Source organism: Scyliorhinus canicula, chromosome 11 (genome assembly GCF_902713615.1).
Source record: "Scyliorhinus canicula chromosome 11, sScyCan1.1, whole genome shotgun sequence".
Classification (NCBI taxonomy): Eukaryota; Metazoa; Chordata; class Chondrichthyes; order Carcharhiniformes; family Scyliorhinidae; genus Scyliorhinus; species Scyliorhinus canicula.
This window is the reverse complement of record NC_052156.1, coordinates 78,846,089-78,866,125: the sequence shown is the minus strand read 5'-3', so window position 1 is coordinate 78,866,125 and position 20,037 is coordinate 78,846,089. Positions and strand designations below refer to the sequence as shown.

Below are 20,037 nucleotides of genomic sequence, written 5' to 3'. Positions count from 1 at the left end.
TGGTGCAGTGTGCTGGTTGTGAATTTACGTCTTTTGAAGTGGACCTGAGGTGAGAAGACGTGGAAAATTAATCAAACATCATCGAGGCTTATGGTATCGGCTTTTGAGTGCATAGAACATGTAAGGAGTGCCCAGTTCTTCTATCTGCAGGATTTGCTGCAGTGTACAAGGAAATTATCTTTTATACTGACACAGGAAGTGAATTGAGTAAAGTTCTCCTTGGGACATAGCCGTGACGTTCGATTAATTGTTCATTAACTGATTGCAGTAATCCAACCTTTGAGACATTACTGAATTCCATGAAACTCAATAGGCAAAATCTGTGCATCTTCTTGAGGGACTAGTAAACAGACATGATGAAACAAGCAGTGGGAAGCATGTGAAAATTGCTAAAATGGCGGTTGCTTAGCAGATTCAATCAAGATCAAGTTTTTTGTGTTATTTCGACAAATATCTCATTCTTACACATTTTCCACACATGTTGTGCCTTATGATTGGAGAAATAACACATAATGAAGACTTCTTTCCCTTTCTCTGTTTTTCCTTTCTAAAGCAGGTTAATGTACTGCCCCCACCCTTCTATTCTGGGTTGCAATCGACCATTAATTGGCAATCACCTGAGGCTTTCGGGGTCGAAAGTGCAAGGAGCTTGGCCAGTCTCGGTGAGCTTCTAGTGGGTGCGACCTTGGGAGAAAGTCCTGCAAGAGTTTCTTTTTTAATTTAGAGTACCCAATTAATTTTTCCCAATTAAGGGGTAATTTAGCATGGCCAATCCATGCTAATGGCAGCACGGTAGCACAAGTGGATAGCACTGTGGCTTCACAGCGCTAGGGTCCCGGGTTTGATTCCCTGCTGGGTCACTGTCTGTGTGGAGTCTGCACGTTCTCCCCGTGTCTGCGTGGATTTCCTCCGGGTGCTCCGGTTTCCTCCCACAGTCCAAAGACGTGCAGGTTAGGTGGATTGGCCATGATAAATTGCCCTTAGTGACCAAAGAAAAAGGTTAGGAGGGGTTATTGGGTTATGAGGATAGGGTGGAAGTGAGGGCCTAAGTGGTTCGGTGAATACACGATGGGCCGAATGGCCTCCTTCTGCACCGTATGTTCTATGTTAATCCACCGAGCCTGCACATCTTTGGGTTGTGGGGGCGAAACCCATGCAAACGCGGGGAGAATGTGCAAACTCCACACAGACAATGCCCCAGAGCCGGAATCGAATTTAAGACCTCGACGCCGTGAGGCAGCAATACTAACCACTGCGCCACCATGCTGCCCCGGTGTTGCCCAGTCCTGCAAGAATTGTCCAGCCATTATATGGGAGGCAGATCCTCCATTATGAAGGGAGGCCATATTGAGTAGCATTCCTCCGAGAGGAGGTCAAGTTAAAAATCTGAATTCGGCGTTTGAACTAATGAAGTGATTTGGCACAATTGACCAGCAGACACTTTTGTTAAATAAGCAGCATAGAATCCCTACAGTGCAGAAAGAGATCATTTGACCATCGAGTCTGCACTGACCCTCTGAAAGAGCCCATTCCCCTGCCCCATCCCTGTAACCACACTGAAGCATCATAACTTTGGACACTAAGGGTTAATTTAACATGGCAAATCCACCTAACCTGCACATCTTTGGACAGTGGAAGGAAACCAGAGCACCTGGACGGAACCCACGCTGATGCTCACCTAAGGCCACCATTGAACCCAGGTCTCTAACGCTGTGAGGCAGTAGTGCCACCGTGCCATATGTGAAACACATTTGATTTTGACTTTTTATCAAAGCATTTATACTAAAGTTAGTGTTTTGGGTGTGGTGTTCCCATAACATATGAAAAAAATTAATTTAGAATCTCCAATTCATTTTTTTCCAATTAAGGGGCAATTTAGCGTGGCCAATCAAACTACCCTGCACATCTTTGGGTTGTGGGGGGGGGGGCGAAACCCACGCAAACACGAGGAGAATGTGCAAACACCACACAGACAGTGACCCAGAGCTGGGATCGAACCTGGGACCTCGATGCCGTGAGGCAATGCTAACCACTGCACCACCATGCTGCCCTGGTGTTGTCATAACTACACCTATGGCTGAATAGAATCATAGAATTTTACAGCGCAGAAGGAGGCCATTCAGCCTATCCAGTCTGCACCGGCCCGTGGAAAGAGCAACCTACTTAAGCCCAATCCCCACCCTACCCTCCGAACCCAGTAACACCATCTGACCTTTTTGGTCTGAGGGGCAATTTTCCACGGACAATCCACCTAACCTGCACATCTTTGGACAGTGGGAGGAAACCGGAGTACCCGGATGCAACCCACGCAGACACGGGGAGAAAATGCACACTCCACACAGACAGTCACCTGAGGCCGGAACTGAACCTGGAACCCTGGAGCTGTGAGGCAGCAGTGCTAACCACTGTACTACTGTGCCAACCATTTTTTCCTTTGTTGCTCGTTCTACTGTTAGTGTGATTAACACGCCACCATTTAAAGGACATGTGCTTAACACTGGTTTGGCTCTGTATCTGTATCTATGCTCAGGAGTCGCCAGGTGCCACAAGAGACACCGTCACAAGTTATCAAGGTCAAGTTCAAAGCAATAAATCTAAACACCGATCAGTAAGTCCAAACAATTAGTGTTTATTATAACAAATATAATAAATACTCATGCACACGCTAAAAAAAGACTAATACTTATTCCTACTATTAAACAACTAAATACTTATCTAGACAGGAACAGGCAAGGTCGGGGGGGGGGGCAAGGCCTTCTCCCGTTCTTGGTCTGCAACTTCTGGTTATTTAAAGTCGGCAAGAGTATAAGCAATGCCTGGGTCACGTAGCGATCGTTGTTTTGGCACTTACTGATAGATGGCTGATGCTCAACGGCCGGTGATGAAAGACAGGATCTGGAGGCTGGGGTCGGAGTCTGGAGTCAGGATGCAACAGCCTAGGCCGGAGTCAGGAAGTAACAGATCTGGGCCGGAGTCTGGAAGCAACAGATCAGGGCCGGAGTCTGGAAGCAACAGACCAAATCATGTGCTTGACCTTCTTTTTATAGGTCCCCAGAGGTCCGTGCCCCTTGGGGCGGGCTCTTTCACCTGCTAGGGGTCGATTGGGTCTTTCCCAATCGATATCATTCGAACTCCCCTATCCTGGAGTTGTTTCTCGATGGCGGGGGTCGGTTCCTAGGGGTCATTGTCCTGGTTTCTCTGGCGCCATTCTGGCTGGGTAGCTGTAGAAAAGTATCCATCGATACTTAAATGTATCTATTGTATCTGGGACTGGCCGGTATTACCTCATTAATATGCAGATCGCTTTCCTATTTGCACCTTTGGCTGAGTTTCTGCAGCTGCCTTGAAAACCGGTTTTTACGAGTGTCTCACTGTTGAAAGCTTCTGCAAGCTGTTTGTCCTTACTATTGCTGTTTTTCCCTGCAGTCTTAGCAGTTCTCCATTTTGTAGACTGGTGTCCATCTTAGAGGGCTACACTTTTATCAATTGATTGGGAACCCTTCTCTTTTACCCTGTGGTAGGTGACATTTTTAATCAACCACAACTCCTTTTACCTCGTTACTTGTGGGTTATCTTAAATCTAAGGTAATTGAATGATTTCTTGAGTTCTTTAGCACCCTGGTGAACATTTCAGACATTATTAACTTTAGTGCCTATTTAATCCCTATTATTTGAATATCATAGAATTTTACAGTGCAGAAGGAGGCCATTTGGACATTTGGCTTGTAAGTGATTCCGATTGGAATGCTGATATCCCATTGATTTCTTTCCTTTCTGAATCGTCAAGATTGATTCCAGTGACTGTGCAGATGCCAAATTTCCACATGAGAAGTTGTTTCAAAGTCACAAACCTGACTTGAACAAAGCAGCACCCATGTAAAGCTCACTGTCGTGCTCACTGACCTCTAATGGTTCCCAGCCCAGTAATGCCTTGATTTTTAAAATTCTCTACCTTGTGTTCAACTCCTTCCATAACCTTGTCTGTTCCTACCTCTGTAACCTCCTCTGGCCTTATAATACTCTTGAGATCCCTGCACTCATCCAATTCTGGCTTCTTGCCCTGATTTTATTCTCATCAACTTTGGTGGCCATGCCTTCAGTTGATTCGGCCCCAAGATCTGTTATTTATTTAATCCCTTCTGCTTATTTTTAAGGAGAATCTTGAAAAAAGAAGTCTAATTGCTTAATCTTTTGCCCATTGGCCCTCATATTTCTACATGCAGTTTGGTGTCAAATGTTGTGTGGCACCATGAGATGTTTCACTATGTCTAAGGTGCTATATGAATGCAAATTACAAGGATGTTCCATGATGTGGGTGGGTGGATGGGAGGGGGGCTGGTGTTGGGAATGATCCTACATGGGTGGGACAAACTACCAGAGATAGTGTAGAGATAATGGAACCAAACTTGGTGCCACAGGCAGTTGTTATTTATGTTTATTGCCATTAGTATCAGCAATTGGGGCTGGTTTAGCTCACTGGGCTAAATCGCTGGCTTTTAAAGCAGACCAAGCAGGCCAGCAGCACGGTTCGATTCCCGTACCAGCCTCCCCGGACAGGCGCCGGAATGTGGCGACTAGGGGCTTTTCACAGTAACTTCATTGAAGCCTACTCGTGACAATAAGCGATTTTCATTTTCATTTCCTTTCAACTGGGGACAAGAGGCTAAAGATTGGTGCAGACTCAGTGAACCTTTTGGCCTCCTTCTGCATTGTTGGAATTCTATGATTACTGTGGGCTGCCAATCTGAATTAGGAATTCAGTGCATTGATGAGTAACATCCACTGCGCATGATGTGTAGCAAAATCAAAACATGGTCTTAATATTGAAGGTCACAGCTTTACCATCCGCTGCAGAAGAAACTGCAAACCCCGATTGCTGGCATATTGGACAAAAGAGCCTCATGTCGAAAGTGATCTCTGCTGTGTGTCTGTGAAAAATGTCTGACAGCAGGTATACAATGGTTAATTACTGTGAAAAGATACAACCATCAGAAACTCAAGGTCTCCACAGTGTGACACTAACGTATCATTTTCTGCTGTTGCCTTTGTAGTTCTTACGTTGTGTATTTTCTGACTCAAACTGTTTTCACAACTTTGTTGTTGAAACAATGCATGCTGCTAACCAACATTATAATTGGAATATAGGACATAATTAATGTCTGTTATCGTGAACACCACTCCCTTAACAGGCAATAACTCCACCAAAAGTACTAATCAGTTGTACAAGCTCTGAGGCAGAGTGTCAGACAGCATTTATGGTGCTTCTATTGGAGTTGGTCCCTAATGCTCTTGGCAGGATTGAGAAATCATCAGGGTTCCTGCTCCTAATTATTAACATTTGCGAGCTTTATCCACATGCTCAGCAGTTTTACTGCACACAATGGTAAATGGGTGAGGCAGCAGACAACATGTCAAATCTAGAGATCAAGAAGAATGATGATTCAGGGCGAGTGCAGTTCCAACAACACTCTAGAAGCTCAACTGCAGCCCGCTTCAATTGGCACCCCATCCACCACCTTCAACGTTCAGTCCCTCCACTACAGACACAGTTGCATCAGTGTGTACCATCTGTAAGATTCCCTGCAGCAACTCACCACTCCTGAGATTGCACCTTGCAAACCTGTGAACACTAGCACCTAGAAAGACAAGGTTAGCAGATGTTTGGAAACACCACTTGCAGGTTTCCCTCCAAGTGACTCACCATCCTGACTTGGAAATACAGTGCCGTTCCTTCAATATAATTGGGTTGAACCTTCTGCCTAACAGCACTATCTGTGTACCGACACCTCGTGGACTGCAGCGGATGTACGTGGTGGCTTATCACCACCATCAAGGGCAATTGGGGATGGGCATTGTTATTAATTCATGCTGAACATTGGCAGTCATGTGTACCATCTACAAGATGCACTGCAGTAACTCGCCAAGGTTCCTTCGGCAGCACCTTCCAAACACACGACCATTTCCATCAAGAAGGACAAGAACAGCAGATACCTGGGAACCCAACCACCTGGAGGTTCCCCTCCAAGTCACTCACCATCCTGACTTGAAAATATATAGCCGTTCCTTCATTGTCGCGAGGGCAACATTCTGGAACCCCCTCCCTGACAGTACAGTGGGTGAACCAACACCACAAGGACATGCAGGGTTCAAGAAGGCAACGCACCACCACCTTTTGAAGGACAGCTAGGGCTGGGCAATAAATTCTAGCGAAAGTAGTGACGCCCACATTCCAGAAACAAATTTTAAAATTCACCTTTGTAAAATGCTTGGGCTAATACAATTTTGTTTTGAATAAGGGGATTCACTGTGGAGTTAATTAGTTTTCAGCTTGGTGAGATGACATAATTGCTGGGTGGAGCGAAGGCATCAGGCTTTGGGAAAAAGCATTTTTAATTCAGTTTTCTCTGGATGAAACTGGGGCCACAAGTCAAGTTTTGCTTTCTGCGGTTTAGTTAAAAAGAGATTAACAGTATTTAGAGCAGTGCAAGGAGGAGCTGAAAAAAGCCAGCTGAAAACAGCTATTGAAGACATACAGCCAGAATTGCTGACAAGAGTCAGATCTTTTCTGTAAAGGCGTGTCAAAGTATCTCTTCCTCAAAGAATATCTCTGTAAAGCAAGTATTCCTCTGTGCCATTGGTATTTTGTTTTTTTTATAAATTTAGAGGACCAAATTATTTTTTTCCAATTGAGGGGCAATTTAGCGTGGCCAATCCACCTAACCTGCACATATTTTTGGGTTGTGGGGGCGAAACTCACATGGACACGGGGAGAATGTGCAAACTCCACATGGACAATGACTCAGGGCCGGGATTTGAACCCAGGTCCTCAGTGCCGTAGTCCCAGTGTGAACCACTGCGCCACAGTGCTGCCCTTGCCATTGGTATTTAAGGTGGAGCGAGGGCTGCGATAGTTTATTTTCTTGTTGTTTAAGTGGGAATATAGATAGCAATATACTGTGTTTAGTAGTGTCGTTTAAGGGGTATTTGTAAGCTATTTTCTGGTGTGATGTTAAAGATAGTTTCATACTGTGTTAGTGGTAAAGTTTGTTTTAATATACCACATCCCCATTTCATTGTGCAATCACTCCTGAGGCGAAGCATTCATTTCTCACAGTCTTACAAAATTAAAATTAAATATTGGGGTTTCTGTCCAGTACCCTATCCACTATTGGGGGTGTGGTCTGGGAATGTAATAGGAGGTCAGAAGTACCTAATGGGCAAACAGAAAAACAGAAACCTGAAAGATTTCAAAAAATGAATACTTGAATTGCACAAGAGTCAGTTGAAGATTTCTTTGAGTGTCAGAAGAGATGAGAGGAAATTATTAATTCATAATGCCAATAGCAGCTAAAGGAATCCAAGTAAATTTCTGAATGTACAAGTCGCCACAGTCCTCGAGGACCACTGGTTGCTCTCCCCTTTTTGAGATATTGCTGACTGGTGGTGATTTAACCCGAGGGTCCCTGCACCTCCAGCGAGGGGCAAGGTTGAGAAGGCCACTTCTCCACTTCATGGACAACCTCAGCTGCTAGGGGAATTGAACCCACACTGTTGGCGTCGCTCCACATCCAGCCAACTGAGCTATCCGACCAATTACGTTTTTTTTTGTTTGTTTTTTAAAATAAATTTAGAGTACCCAATTATTTTTTTCTAATTTAAGGGGCAATTTAGCGTGGCCAACCCACCTACACTGCACATCTTTGGGTTGTGGGGGCAAAACCCACGCAAACACAGGGAGAATGTGCAAACTCCACACGGACAGTGACCCTGAGCCGGGATCAAACCTGGGACCTTTGCGCCGTGAGGCAGCAGTGCTAACACACTGCGCCATCGTGCTGCCCCCCGACCCATGAAATTAACATGAAATACTGACTACTTCACTCACAGGAAGAAATCATTTTTACAACCTCTCACTGTTGGGAGTTTGTAAAAACCCTCATCCAGTTCGGATGTGTAAAGAACAAGGTTATTTACCTTTCAGATAAGGAATCTAGTCTTTTTTACTTCTTTCATGGGATGTGGACATTACTGGCTATGCCAGCATTTATATTGCCTTTCTCCAATTGCCCTTGATGGTGGTGGTACGCCACTGCCTTCATCAGCTGCAGTCCATGAGGTGTAGGTACACCCATAGTGCTGTTAGGGAGAGGGTTATACCCAATGATAGTGAAGGAATGGCGATGTATTTCCAAATCAGGATAGTGAGTGACTTGGACGGGAACCTGCAAGTGGTGTTTCCAAGCATCTGCTGCCGTTGTCTTTCTAGGTGGTAGTGCTCGCAGGTTTGTCTAAGGAGCCTTGGTGAGTAGCTGCAGTACATCTTATAAATGATACACACTGCTGCCACTGTGTCAGTGGTGGAGGGAGTGAATGTTGAAGGTAGTGGATGGGGTGCCAATCAGACAGGCTGCTTTGTGCTGGCTGCAGTTGAGCTTCTTGAGTGTTGTTGGAACTGCACTCATCCCGCCCGGCAAGTGGAGAATCTGAATCATGATTTTTCACGACCTCTTGATTTGCCATTTTGTCTGTTGCCTCACCCATTTACCATTGTGTGGAGTAAAACTGTTGAGCTTAATTCAACATTCATATGGATAAAGCACGTACATGTTCATAATTAGGAGCAGGAACCCTGATGATTTCTCAATCCTGCCAAGAGCATTAGGGACCGACTCCGATAGAAGCACCATAAATGCTGTCTGACACTCTGCCTCAGAGCTTGTACCAAAACTGATTAGTACTTTTGGTGGAGTTATTGCTTGTTAAGGGAGTGGTGTTTACTATAACAGAAATTAATTATGTCCTATATTCCAATTATAATGCTGGTTAGCAGCATGCATTGTTTCAACAACAAATTTGTGAAAACAGTTCAAGTCAGAAAATACACAACATACGAACTACAAAGGCAACAGCAGAAAATGATATTATAGTCTCACACTGTGGAGACCATGTTTTTATTTTGCTACACATTATGAGCAGAGGATGTTATTCACCAATGCACTGAGTTTCTAATTCAGATTGGCAGCCCTCTGCAGTCATAGAATCCCTACAATGCAGAAGGATGCCAGTCAGCCCATTGAGTCTGCACTAACCCCGTGAAAGAGTACTCACCCAAGCCCACTTCCTCATCCTGTTCCTATAACCCCTTAACCTAACTGGCACATCATTGGACACTAATTTATATCATGGCCAATCCATCTAACCTGCACATCTTTGGACTGTGGAAAGAAACTGGAGCACCCAGAGGAAACCCACACAGACACTGGAAGAATGAGCAAACTCCACACAGTCACCCAAGGCCAGAATTGCAATGGGGTTTCTGATGCAAAGGCAGCAGTGCTAACCACTCTGCTCACCCTATCAGTATCTACCAAATACAGGAGGCCTTGAGTGTATTGGTGGTCACTGTATGTTAAGTCGGCAAGGCCACTGATAATCATAAAATTTACAGTGCAGAAGGAGGCCATTTGGCCCATCGAGTCTGCACCGGCTCTTGGAAAGAGCACCCTACCCAAGCCCACACCACCCTATCTCCATAACCCAGTAACCCCACTCAACCAACACCAAGGGCAATTTTGGACACTAAGGGCAATTTAGCATGGCCAATCGACCTAACCTGCACATCTTTGGACTGTGGGAGGAAACCGGAGCACCCGGAGGAAACCCACGCACACACGGGGAGAACGTGCAGACTCCACACAGACAGTGACCCAGCCGGGAATCGAACCTGGGACCGTGGAGCTGTGAAGCAATTGTGCTAACCACTATGCTACCGTGCTGCCCTTGTGGCTCGGCCTAGGAGCAGATATTCTTTCTTGGGAACCCTAGCAGAAGACCCATCTTCATCCCATGTGAGTACCCGAAGTGAATGGTGAATGTGGCTTCATGTGGGCTGCTGCCACACTGAAATGTGGCAGCATTTTATGGATAGTCTAGTTTGCGAGACTGGGAAACTGTTTGCATATTCACTTCATCCTAATTGTGTGTGGGCTGACTTTCAATCAGATGATCATAGGAAGATGGATCTGATCTTGGAAGGCAATGACTGATTTCCAGGCTGTTACTTGAGAAATATTTACCATTCAAATCGTAATGTAAGTTTATGTTTTGATACCTGTCACTGCTTTTTTATGTTAATTGTATCATCAGCTGTTGCGGATGGGAGATCACAGAATTGTCTTAGTACTCTATATCAGGCTGTGTTTATAGACAATGATATATAAAATTATATTGAACTTGTACATTACTGGCACAAACAACAATTCCTTTTAGTTTCTGAAGTAGTCGATACACCTCAGTTGTAACAGCAATGACCAGTTTTGTCAGTGTACATTCAAAATTTGTTGTTTCAAAATGCCTTTGTCAATTCAGTCTTCATTAATATTTTTCTTTCCATTTTCTTGACACACTTAGTCACATTTCTGGGCAGGTAGCCAATGCTCAAATCATTGCCAAATCTTCTCAGAGCTCTTTGGAAATGCATGAGAATTGCCCAAATTGGCAGTCCCTATGATTTTTCTTTTCACCTGCTTGCAGTAGAAAGATACTTATCGTCCCAAGTGATGCAGGTTTACAATCCTGAGGCCCAGGATTTGCTGCTTATATCTGCATCTGATCCCCATTGTAACAGAGCTTGCTGGCCAACTGCCATTGTGCTGCAGTCGCTTGCCACAATGGGGGTCTGCCCTGCCAAGTCGGCAAGTCCAGCAGCTCATCCCAACACAGGAACATCATCCAGAGCACTGCTGGGAAATGGAGGATAAATTGGGCTCGATTCTCCAGAAAGATTTCTAAGTGGGTAGCGAGTTGGAACTGCAGCGAGCTTCCTGGCGCTTGACCTTTGCGAGGCCAGCAATGCAATATGTTAATTAGCCCACCGAACGAGGCCCCCAGGTTTCACGTCGCAAATGAAGGCTAATCAGCTGATTCGCCGGGACCGCTCCTGTCAGTTCCCCGCTAACAAGGTCGAGCAGCACTTAAACAGCACTTGCACAGCCAGCCCCACTCAGCTTGCATCCATGGCACTGAGACCACTGGCCCCAAGGTTTGGAGATGTAGACCGAGGGAGGCTCTGAGATGCAGTCGAGACCAGGAGGGATGTCCTGTTCTCCCGAAGATCCTGGGCACAGGGCAGCCAGTGCCATCTGGCTGAAGTGGCAGAAGCCATCAGTTCGCGCAGCGTGACCAGAAGGACTGGTCTCCAGTGCCGCAAGAAGGTCAATTACCTGCACTGGACAGCAGCCCTCCCTTCACTCCCCACCCTCCAACCCCGCTTCCTTCACACCCATCCACCCCAACCACTGTGAACCGCACGTGCGACTAACGATGCCCTCTGCCTCCGCAGGGCAAGCTCTCCCACAATCGCCGGGAGAGGGCCCAGTCTGGCGGAGGGGTGCCGGACATAAGAGTCCTCATGACCTTCGAGCAACGGACCCTGGAGGTTACAGGAGTTGCTGAGGATAGAGCGGTCACCAATGCTGAGGTCGGTGCACGCCGCAAAGGTGAGGAACTACCCGGCCCAACGTGAGTTGTTATTGCCATACAGACTGTCCCATCCCTCACACTGACCATGAGTTGTTCATTTTCCCGCAGGTTCTCCAACCGATGCTGCCCACCCATCCAAGGTGGCTCCACCCCGCCTTCCAAGAGAGCTCGAAGGATGCCGCATTCGATGCATCACAGCTGTCATCCCTACTCTCCACCAGCGCAGAGACACACTACCTCAGTGGGCAACATTAATGGTCAGGTTTCTGGGTCAGTAGCATCATGGTAGGTTTCCAAGACGTGGCTCAGTCAGTCGGTGACGGCCAGGCTGAGGGCTTTGGTGGAATGTCCGACTCGCTGGGGGACGCTACCCAGTACCAGGCTGACTTTGTCACCTCATCATATCCTGGTCTCAGATGGAAATGGCCAAGGCACTACAGAGCTTGTCCCAGTCGCAAGTGGGAATTGCCGAGGCACTGTATAGCATGGCCCAATCACTGAGGAGTATTGCTGAGGTTGTTGGCACCATGGTGAGGACATTGGAGAACCGCCAGGGCTGGAAGAGCCAGATGATGCAGATGCCCCTCCATCCCGAGGTGAACCCCAGGATCCTATGGGCATCGAGCGGGTGGGGGAGGCACTGGGTGCATGTGCAGCCTGTGCATGTGCCGCCGACAAGCGCGCCAGGGCCTTCGGCCCCAGAAGACGATTGGCCGTGGCATCGAAGGACATGGGACGAGGTAAGCAGTTGGCTGCCTCCACCTCTGATGTGCATTCTTGGCAATGATTCCCACGTGCTACATGGCCCATCTACGGGAATCCTCTTGGAATGTGTGAAGTACTTACTTAACTATGATAATGAATTGAGCATTACCCTTCAGGTGCACCACCAGAGGCCTCAGCAGTCAGAGTGGGTTATGGGGGGTCAGACGGGCAGGAGTACTGAATTATTTCAGTGAAAGCGTGACCACTTGCTGGGGACTCTGCTGGATCATGGGATGCTGTTGGATGTGGGATGTTTCCCATTAAGTGTATGGAAATAGAACTTGGGTGATTATTGGCTTCTCACCATGCTACGGCTGTGCTGTCCTCTGCTTTACTTTACTCTCATGGTTTGATCCGTAGTGTTCATCCAAAGAACAACGAGTTTTGTTGACAAGCAAAACTAACTTTATTAACTCTACTTAACTGGATTGGGTTCGACTCTTATCCATAAGAAACAAACAGTTGATTAATAACACATAAACTATTCTTCTCTACATCTAACTCACTATCAGATTAAACTATTATCTATCTCTATTTTCAGTCTCTCTCTAGCTAATTCCTCACTTCTGCTGCTACCACCTTCTCCAACCTTCTGTCCCACAAGGCACAGCGTCATCCCTTATATACTTATGGGACAAGCTCCCTCTAGTGGCTGTCTGTATACATTTCATTAACCCATGCAGGACCTTCATGGATGATAGTACCACAACGGCGGGATTCTGATTTTCTTTACTGGAGTGGGTCGTTTCCAGTGCAAACTGTTTGCTGTTCGATGCAGTTCCCGTTTTTGGCCTCTCCAGCTATTCACCGGCTTCACTTTACACTTCTGAGGAAATCTGGCATGTTGCTCTCCACTGGAAACTTGCAATAAAGCTAGTGACTTATCAGATGCTAGGGTGTTGACAGCCCTCCATCCACACAAGCCGAGATCTAACATTGGGCGGGATTCTCTGAAAATGGGGTTATAACCCCACTCCAGCGGGAAAACCAGCGGCCATGACTCTGGCGTCAACGCCCCCCCCCCCTTGAAATACTCACCTTCCTAGGGGGCTAGGTTGCCGCCGGAGTCGTCCCCGCTGCTCCAGCCGGCGCCGAAGGGCCGGCGTGATCTCACGCATGCGTGGATCGGCCGGCGTGATCTCACGCATGCACGGACCGGCCGGCGTATTTCCGCGCATGTGCGGGGGTTCCCTTCTCCCTGCTGCCCACGAGGACCGCCCCCGCACACTCACCTGCCAGGTCCCGCCGTGCGCGAGGTGAGTAATTGACGCCGGCGGGACTGGCCAAAGTTGGACGGCTGCTCAGCCCATTGGGGCCCGGAGAATGTAACGGCCCCTGACCGGCTGGCGGAAATCCCGCCGCTGCCCGATAAATGGTGTCGGAGAATAGGGCAGTTGGGGGCCGGGGGGGGTGGGATTCGCACATCCCCCCTTCCCCCGCCCCCCGGGATTCTCCGACCCGGTGGGGGGTCGAATTCTCGACCCTCAGCGATTCTCAGCTGGCCGATGGGCCGAAGTCCAAGCCCTTTACGGCCGTTTTTACGAACGGCAAACACACCTGGTCTGGCCGTTCGTAAAAACGGCCGTAAAGTGCTGATTTTTAAAACCATGGCACCGATTGGCACGGCAGTACCACGGCCGTGCCAAGGGTGCCATGGGCCCGCGATCGGTGGGCACCGATCGCGGGCAGCGGGTCCGATTCCCGCACACTCTTTGTCCTTCCGCCGTCCCGCTGTATCACTTCGCGGGGCGGCTGAGGGGCATCCCGGCCCGCGCATGTGCGGGTTTCGTGCAAATGCGCGATGACTTCATCCGCGCATGCGCGGGTTGGAGTCTTCCAATCCGCGCATGCGCGGCTGACGTCATGCGACGCGTCAGTCGTCGCAAACTCTGGCAAGCGGGCTTAACGAAATTCGGCCGCGGCATGCTAGCCCCGACCGGGGACCAGAATCGGTTCCCGGTTGGGGAGGGGGAGGCTGGCGTCAAACCCGCCCGTTTTTGACGCCAGCCTTACGATTTCTCCCTGTTTGGGAGAATCGGGCCCCTTGTCTTTTGAAACACTGCCATTAAAAACGAATATAACAATGTTCAGGAAATGCTAGTTGACATATTGACTCACATCTCTGAATTATTTCTGCAGCCTTGGAGAATTTATTTTTACACTCGGTTTGATTTTTGCGATGATTAAAGTAAAAGCTATTGACAACATGACTTTTTTCTATATGAAAGACTGACCGAAGGAGAGGTGGCTCTCGCTCTGCCGCCACCTCGCTCAGTTTATCTGGTGAACCACCACATCAATCAAAAAAAAACAAGGTTGACTCCCAGTTCGGCCATGTGAGTTGATCTTGGCCAGTCTAGTTATGCAGTCTGTGCAATAGTCTAAGTGCCCTGTGGTATAGAGGGGCATGTCTGAAGTGCACATGTGCCGAGGCTGAACGAGAACAAGATTGGGTTTGGCTGCGATGCCAGCCAGAGTTAAGTGTTGTGCAGACACTTGCTGTCAAAGTTTACACCTGAATCATGGAGGGAATCCTTTATAACGAATGACTTGCTTTTAAACAACAGGGCAGCACGGTAGCATGATGGTTAGCACAATTGCTTCACAGCTCCAGAGTCCCAGGTTCGATTCCCGGCTTGGGTCACTGTCTGTGCGGAGAATGCACGTTCTTACTGTGTGTGCGTGGGTTTCCTCCGGGTGCTCCGGTTTACTCCCACAGTCCAAAGATGTGCAGGTTAGGTGGATTGGCTATGATAAATTGCCCTTACTGTCCAAAATTGCCCTTAGTGTTGGGTGAGGTTACTGGGTTATGGGAATAGGGTGGAGGTGTGGGCTTGGGTAGGTTGCTCTTTCAAAAAGCCGGTGTAGACTCGATGGGCCGAATGGCCTCCTTCTGCACTGTAAAATTATATCTATGAAATACCTTTCATGACCTTGGGGGACATTCCAAAGCACTTTTAGATATTAAGTATTTTGAAATGTTGTATTGTTGGAAATGCAGGCGATAATGATAACTATGTATCGGTGATAAGAACGTAGTGAGTAGGAGCTGGAGCTGACTCAGCCTCTGGAACTTGCACTGATTGTGGCTGGTCTTCTGCCTCAGCTTCACTTTGCTGCCTGCTCTCCGTATCCCTGGACTCACACAGAGATCAAAAATCTCTTGATCTCCATCTTACATATGCTTTGTGTTAGAAAGTTCAGGGGTAGACCATTCCAAAGATTCACAACCTTTTGAATATTTCAGACATATATGAATGGACCCTTATCCTGGGCGGAATTCTCTGATAATGGGGCTATGTCCCCATGCCCGCAAGAAAATGGGCTTTCTCCAAGAAAGTCCAGAGTGATTCTCCGTTTTGAAGGGGTCTAGCACGGTCCCGGAGTAGCCCTCGCAGTTCCGGCTGCCGATACGGGGCCCTGCACTTCCGTCCCCGGGTCTGCGCAGGCATGCAGTGGCCACCTACGGCGGCGGCCCTGCGCAACATGGCGGACTCACACAGCGGGCCGGCCCCGTAAATATAGGCCCCCACCCAGATCCAGGGCCCCCGTCGGGGCGGCTGCAGACTGTGTCCGCTGTGACCATGTTGCTAATCTGGGAGCTGCTGGCACCCATCACTCACAGATTAATGGAAGGGTGACGGTTGTGTTGACCTACATTTTTGGGGAGGCCGACGGTGCACAAGAGCAATGGAAATCCCAACTTTGAAACAATGGCCAATGCAGCACTTATGATGACGAGGATCCAGAACTGCAGAAATTCTCTGGCAGCGCACACAGATGGTTTCCATCATACAGAGATTCAGTCAGCACTAATGCACTGTAAACGCTGTATTGCAGGGTTAAAACAATGTGGATGGAATATATCGGTCTTGTTTCTGTCTCTAATTCCAACACTTGTTCCTCTTCACTAATCGTAGATTTTTGACCCCAGGCCACTATATTTATACCAGTGTGGAATCATAGAATCAAAGGGTGGTACAGCACAGGAGGAGGCTATTTGGCCCATTGCGCCTGTGCTGGCTGCTATGCATTTAGTCCCAGTCCTTTTCATGCCAGGCCTGTAAATCTTTTCCCTTCCAGTATTTATTCAATTCTCTTCTGAGATGTATTGTTGAATGTTTCCGACAGACTTTCAGACAATGCATTTGGGATCGTGCCAACTCACTGCAGAAAAACATTTCTCCTCAGGCCACCTCTGGTTCTTTTGCCAATCACGTTAAACCTAGGTCCTCTGCTTGCCAACCCAGCCACTGGAAACCGTTGCTCCTTCTTTAGTCCATCACATTGATTTTGAATGCCCTTCTTGCTCGGAGGAGGAGAATTCAAGCTTCTCTAATCTCTCCACATAACTGAAATTCCTCATCGCTGGTAGCATTCTAGTTAATCTCCGGTGCACAGATCGTTAGCCGAATATCAGTAGTAGAGAAAATGCTGGAGTCTATTATAAAGGATACAATGCCAGGACACTTATAAAATATCAACAGTGTTAGACAAAGTCTTTTTTTTTTTCTTTTTTTAAATTTAGATTACCCAATTATTTTTTCTATTAAGGGGCAATTTAGCGTGGCCAATCCACCTATTCTGCACATTTTTGGGTTGTGGGGGCGAAACCCACGCAGACACGGGGAGAATGTGCAAACTCCACACGGACAGTGACCCAGAGCCGGGATCGAACCTGGGACCTCAGCGCCGTGAGGCGGTTGTGCTAACCACTACGCCACCGTGCTGCCCCGTGTTAGACAAAGTCAATGCGGATTTATGAAAGGGAGCCTATTGGAGTTTTGTTGAGGACATAACTACTAGAATAGATAAGGTGAACCACTAGATATGGGGCTGGATTCTCCGATTGCTGACGCCGAAATCGCATTCAGCGATTGGCCGGAGAATCCACGTTTACACCGGAATTGGGGGCGGCGCCATTTTTGCGATGCTCCGCCCCCTCAAAAGCAGCATACTCGGGGAGTACACCGCACGCCGTACGGACGGCCTCAGGATGTCACCTGAGGCCCCCCCCGATGCCCCGCCCCCGATGAGCCGTGTTCACACTGTTCGGGGACCTCGTGTGCAGGCTGTGGACTGCGTCCAGCGCCGTCACAGTTCAGGGGGGCGGGGAGCCATTCCGCTGGCAGGGTGTCTTCGGCGGGGGCTGGGGGTGCTGGTGGGGGATGGTCCGGAGGTGATGAGGCTGGTCACAGGGGGGGCAATTTTTGGCAGGCCGGGTCCACGCGGCCACTGCAGGCCGCCGGCGTGCGCATGCACGGCCATGGACATACCTTCTCTGGCGGAATCTGCTGGTAAAGCCGGGGGCTTTCCACTGTGCAGCTGTTAGCCCCCCACAGGACGGAGGATCGGTGCGGGGTTGCGCCGACCTTCTGGTCGTAAAACCAAACAGATCCAGCGAACATCGCGCAGGAGCGGAGAATCCGCCCATGGTGTATTTGGATTTTCTAAAAGCTTTTGATAAAGTCCCATGTGAGAGGTTAGTGTGCAGAATTAAAGGTGATTAGAGGTGGATTGAGAATTGGTTAGCAGACAGGAAACAAAGTTGGAATAAAAAGGTATTTTCCAAAATGGCAGGCAGTAATGGGGGATGGGGTCACAATATACATCCATGATTTGGATGAGGGAAGCAAATGCAATATTTCGAGTATTTATTTTTCAGATTCCAGCATCCGCAGTAATTTGCTTTTACCTACACAATATTCTTAAATTTGCTGATGACGCAAAACTAAGTGGGAAGGTGAATGCGATTTGGCCTATTGCGCCTGTGCTGTGGTAGCTGTTAAGAGGCTTCAAGGTGATGTGGTCAAAGACATGGCAGCTGCAGTATAAATGTGAATTTATCCACTTTGAATGGAGCAAAAGAATGGCAGGGTCACGAGGTGAGTTCATCACCGCAGGATTCCTTACCTCTGACCTGCTCTTTTAGCCACCGTATTTATATGGCTGGTCAGGTTCAGTTTCTGGTCAATGGTAACCCCAAGGATGTTAATAATAGGGGATTCAGCAATGGTAATGCCATTGAATGTCAATAGTGGATGGTGAGATCCTCTTTTATTAGAGATGGCCATTGCCTGGCACTTATGTGGTGAGAATGTTACTTGACACTTGTCAACCCAAGCCTGGATATTGTCCAGGCGTTTCTGCATTTGGATGTGGACTGCTTCAGTGTCTGAGGAGTCGCGAATGTCACTGAACATTTCACAACCATCAGCGAATATCCTTATTTAGGACCTTATGATGGAGGTAAGATCATTGATGATGCAGCGTAAGATGGTTGAACTGAGGACACTGCCTGAGGGGTGTCTGCAGTGATATTCTGGAGCTGAGATGATTGACCTCCAGCCACCACAACCATCTTCCTTTGTGCTAGGTACGGCTCCAACCAACGGAGAGTTTTCCCACTGATTCCCATTGACTCCAGTTTTGCGAGGGCTCCTTGATGCCATACTCATGCTGCCTTGATGTCAAGGACAGCCACTCTCACCTCACCTCTGGAGTTCAGTTCTTTTGTTCATTTTTGAACCGAGGCTGTAATGAGATCAGGAGCTGTGTGGCCCTGGAGGAACTCAAACCGAGCATCAGTGAGCAGTTGTTGCTGAGTACGTGCAGCTTGATAGCACTGTTTATAACACCTTCCATCACTTCACTAATAATCGAGAGGAGACTGATGGGCCAGTATCTGGCCCGGGTGGATTTGTCCACAGGACATACCTGGGCAATTCTGCCCATTGTTGGGTAGATTGGCTAGAGGCACGGCAAGTTCTGGAGCACAAGTCTCAATATTTTTTGTAAAGATATTTTATTCCAAACACATTCAACATAATAACACAACCTTAACATCCAGCAGAGTATACAGTTTGTATATTTTTTCTCCATTTACACACTCCTTCTTTCCCACCCCTTGCGACAAACAGTTCCTCAAATATAGTTATAAACGGACTCTACCATATCCCGAAGCTCTCCTTCGACCCCCTTGGGGCACATTTGATTTTCTCCAAACTGAGAAAGTCGTACGAGTCTCCAAACTGTGCTGCAACCCCTGGTGGCGTAGCCGACCTCCAATTCAAAAGTATCTGTCGCTGGGCATTCAGAGAAGCGAAGGCCACAACATCCCAGCCTCTGTGCCTGACCTGAACAAAGTCTCATACCTAGATAGTGCGGGGGATGGTCTGAAATCACTATTCCTGCATATTCTGCACTTTCTACCCCCATCAGCACCATCCGGCGCATCACAAAAAAAATCAATCCGGAATATACCCCAGAGGCATGCGAGAAGAAGGAGCACTCCCTCCCTCCTGGGTACCAATGGATCCACCATTCCCATCCTCTTCTTAAATCCTCCCAGCTCTTGTGCCATGCTCGAACTCCCCATCAACTGAGGGTTCGGCTTATCCACCCTCTGCTCCAATACACAATTAAAATCTACCCACCCCCACCACAATCAGCTGGAGAGAGCCCAGATCCGGGATTGCCCCTAATGGCGTCTTCATGAATCTGGCATTGTTCCAAATCGGCACATACATAGTCACCAACACCATCGGAGTTCCCACTAACCACCACACTCACTATTGCAAACCCCCCCCCCACGCCCAGGTTGGGTCCCGCACCTGCCTAGCCCCGCGTAAACCCCGTTTTCTTGTTCAGCACTATGGTGACCCCACTTGATTTCGAGTCAAACCCTAAGTGGAAACTTACCCCAGCCACCCCTTCCTCAGTGTCACCTGGAGGTGCATCTATGGTGGAAAAATCACATCTATGGTGGTTGCACACAGGGAGCCCCTGCTA

General features: G+C 48.0%; 1 protein-coding gene across 2 annotated transcripts in view; it reads left to right on the top strand.

Annotated features, from left to right (window-relative positions):
* Nucleotides 1-20,037, top strand: part of LOC119973148 (metabotropic glutamate receptor 7-like) — a 967,737-nt gene that overhangs the window by 112,281 nt on the left and 835,419 nt on the right. The gene's annotated exons all lie outside the window — the stretch shown is intronic.